The sequence below is a fragment of the Pseudophryne corroboree genome, chromosome 10, assembly GCF_028390025.1.
Source record: "Pseudophryne corroboree isolate aPseCor3 chromosome 10, aPseCor3.hap2, whole genome shotgun sequence".
Lineage (NCBI taxonomy): Eukaryota > Metazoa > Chordata > Amphibia > Anura > Myobatrachidae > Pseudophryne > Pseudophryne corroboree.
Window position 1 is genome coordinate 78,715,796 of NC_086453.1, and position 4,152 is coordinate 78,719,947.

Below are 4,152 nucleotides of genomic sequence, written 5' to 3' on the forward strand. Positions count from 1 at the left end.
CATTTGATTTTCCATTTTATATATATTTGTATATAGGATTTTATTCTTATATACAATATATTTCTGTGTTATAACTACTACCAGTATTAAAAAGATTTCATTTATTCACTATGGGGTATTTTGAAGCCATGGGTTTATCACAAATTTTAAGAATTGTAAATAATATTGTTTTTATATTTCTAGATGATACTGAAAGGTTTGATTTTCGTTTATTTACAGTATTTAACTACAGTTCCCATGATTCCATCATAAAGCCCCAGCTCCGTCAATCATGCGATATGTCACTTCCGGGAGCCGGGGGACAGGACTACAGATTACAGACTAAATGGACTACATTTCCCGGCAACTTCCGGGAGCCGAGAGATAGAACTATAGAACACACAGGAAACGGACTACATTTCCCGGCAATCCCCGAGTGACCGGAACTTCCGGCCAGCGCGATCTTACGGAGTGGAGGCGGACTCTTTGCATTTATTATAAACTTGTTTTAAAAATATGTGAATGAGGCTATGTTTTGTTATATTCTGGCAGGTTCTTTTTGGTAAATATTAATGAATAGTGTTTTGAACACTTGATATCAATTCACATTTGATTGAATGATGTCACTTCCTGCATATCCCGATTGGCTACCTGCACCATAAATATCTCACTCCTGTACACTCCAGTTCATCTTGATAAAGGTCTCTACGACCGAAACGCGTTGATTGAATATACTTCTAGGAGTGTGAGTAGCCATCTTTCTTTTTCACTTGGATTAATTTCTGGTGGATTTGTTTTTATTCTTTTATTTTTTATTATGTATTAGACTCCCGTTGGGATTAATATTTTTCTATTTTACTTTTTTGTATTTTTGTACACTCCGTGGCGGAGTTGGTGGAAATTCTTGTGCAGCTCAATAAATTCACGTTTTTATGAAAAATTGTGATGTGGATTTGAAGCTTCCAGTACCCAGCATAAAGATACATTGATGGGAATGGTGCCTCATCTATATGTGTGAGTCAGGGTATGCCATATATGAATATTGCCACACCTCTGTAACACTTTGAAGTGTTTGCCACGTGTGTTGTTTCTTTGAATGTTGGGGAGAAGGATTCACTAAAGATACCTTTATAAGATTCACCTTATATCATCCAGTGTGAGTTGGGGTACGCTGTATATGAGAAATCCTACACCTTAAAGATATCTTGGTGTGTTTAGTACATCACCCCCTTCTATGAGTTTCGGCGTGAATAAAACATTTGAGGATTTACATACTACACATTGGTCCTTTCGTTTTGTTTTTCTTTTTCACGTACCATACTGAGGACATATGGGATTCATCTAACGATTGATACCTATGGAGAAGGAGGATTGACTAAAGATACCTTTATAGGATTTACCCTACATCGTCAAGTGTGAGTCTGGGTACGCTGTACATGAGAAACTATACATTTTAAAGATACCTTGATGTGTTTCGTACACTGTTCTCTTCTGTGAGTTTTGGGGTACGCTCCACATTCGACCAGCCATTCATCTTTATTCCACACCGTTTACCTTGAGGGTTTATGAATGTGCTAGGATATTACACAAAAGATACCTTGATATGTTTATGTCCATCAATTATTGAGTGAGTGGGGTACGCTGGATCTAGATTCACACATGCCTTTATACTTTGAGGCCGTTATTCTTTTATGTGAATTACTACACATTGGTTTTTGTGTTCTTTATTTCTTTATTTCATATTGGGACATACAAATCGAAAACCACTTACTTGAAGAATTCAAGACAGGAACGTTCGACCCTACATTTTGAATCAGGGACTTATTCCTTTTCCTTGTTATATGCATTTGTGCTGAATGTACTAAGGAGGTTTATATTTTTTGTTTGATAGCTTGCCTACCTAGTCCGGCTCCTTCCGCACAGAAGGCTAAAAGTACTTTCCCTCGGCCCTTTTGACCTCCAGGAAAAGCCAAATGTCAGGCTTACACAAAGCAAGCTCGTGCTTCCAGATCTGCTAAGCCCAGACCGAAGCGTGCCTGGGCCACCCGTCAGCCAGCTTCCAAAACTGACAAACCTGCTGCATGACGGGGCGGGCCTCCTGCTGGGGGATCCCAGGGTGGGGGGCCGACTTCTAGGATTTGTGCAGGAATGGTTGAAGACCACTTCAGATACCTGGGTGAGGGAAGTCATCGCTCGAGGTTACGCCATACCTTTCAAGAGTCGTCCCCCGCGTCGATTTTGCCAGTCAGATGTGCCTCTGGATCCGGCAAAAGCAAACACTTTGCACTCGGTGGTACATTCCCTCCTGACCACAGGAGTGGTTGTACAGGTGCCTCTGGCTCAGAGAGGCAAGGGGTACTATTCACTGCTGTTCATAGTCCCGAAACCGAACGGGTCCTCACGGCCCATTCTCAATCTAAAGTCCTTGAACAAGCATGTGCGGGTCTCAAAGTTTCGTATGGAAATGCTGCGCTCTGTTGTTCTGGCCTTGGAGCCTGGGGACTATATGGTCTCCCTGGACATACAGGATGCCTACCTACATATTCCTATTGCGGTATCTCATCAGCAGTACCTGAGGTTTTCAGTGGGCAACCTTCATTACCAATTTTGGGCGTTACCCTTTGGTTTGACAACGGCTCCCCGAGTTTTCACCAAAGTTATGGCGGACATGACGGCTACACTCCGCCGTCAAGGGGTCAGGATTCTACCGTACCTGGACAATTTGTTGATCCTGGCAAATTCCCCAGAACTTCTCCTGTGTCATCTCGATCTGACGGTCCAGTGCATGAAAGCCCACGGGTGGCTGATCAACTGTAAGAAATCCTCCCTGGTTCCTGCTCGGAGCATGGTACACCTGGGAGCGTTATTGGACACTCACAACCAACGGTTGTTCCTATCTCAGGAGAAAGTCCTGAAGCTTCAGGACAGGATTCGATGCTTCCTAGCTCATCCGCAAGTGTCGATACATTCGTCAATGCAAGTGCTGGATCTCATGGTGTCGGCTTTCGACATAGTGGAGTATGCTCAATTCCATTCTCGCCCTCTGCAGAAGTTAATTCTGACCAAGTGGGACGGCCTACCTCACCGGATCAGATCTCACATGATCTCCTTGTCTCAGGAGGTCCGCCTGTCGTTGAGCTGGTGGCTTCAGGACCAACGCTTGAGCAGGGGCCGTCTCTTTTGGATATCCAACTGGGTCCTGCTGATGACGGATGCCAGTCTGAGAGGTTGGGGCGCGGTGTTGGAACAACACTCTCTTCAGGGTTGGTGGACCAAGGAGGTGTCCCTACTCCCGACAAATATTCTGGAACTGCGGGCAGTGTTCAATGCATTGACAATGGCCCAGCATCTCATACAGAACAGGCCTTCCAAGTACAGTCAGATGCCACCACGGTGGCGTACATCAATCATCAAGGCGGCACTCGAAGCCACATGGCAATGAGGGAAGTATCACGGATTCTTTAGTGGGCAGAACGCCATCTGACGGCCGTATCCACAGAGTTCATTCCGGGCGTCCTGAACTGGGAAGCGGACTATCTCAGTCGTCAGGACGTACACACCGGAGAATGGAGCCTCCATTCGGAGGTGTTTCAACTTCTCGTAGACACGTGGGGTCTTCAAGATGTGGATCTGATGGCTTTCTCGACACAATCACAAGGTTCCGGTCTTCGGAGCAAGGACAAGGGACCCTCAAGCTGCGTTCGTGGATGCTCTGGCAATTCCATGGAACTTTCAGCTATCGTATGTGTTCCCTCTGGTGTCACTCCTGCCCAGAGTAATACGGAAGTTCAAGTAAGAAGGAGGAAACCTGCTTCTGGTCGCTCCAGCGTGGCCCAGACGGCACTGGTTCTCCTATCTACTGGGTCTCTTGTGGGATCGTCCCCTTCTACTTCCACAACAACCAGACCTCCTTGTTCCAGGCCCATGTGTTTACCAGGAGTTGGCCTGTCTGGCTTTGACGGCGTGGCTCTTGAAGCTTCCGTATTGATGGCCAAGGGTTTTTCTGAGGTGGTTGTTCAAACTGTGTTGAAGGCCCGTAAGCCGGCTTCTGCTCGGATCTACCATAGGGTCTGGAATGCTTACTTTACTCGGTGTGCATCTAACAATCATGACGTTTTCAAGTTTAGTACAGCCAAGCTTTTGGACTTTCTACAACAGGGCCTGGACTTAGGC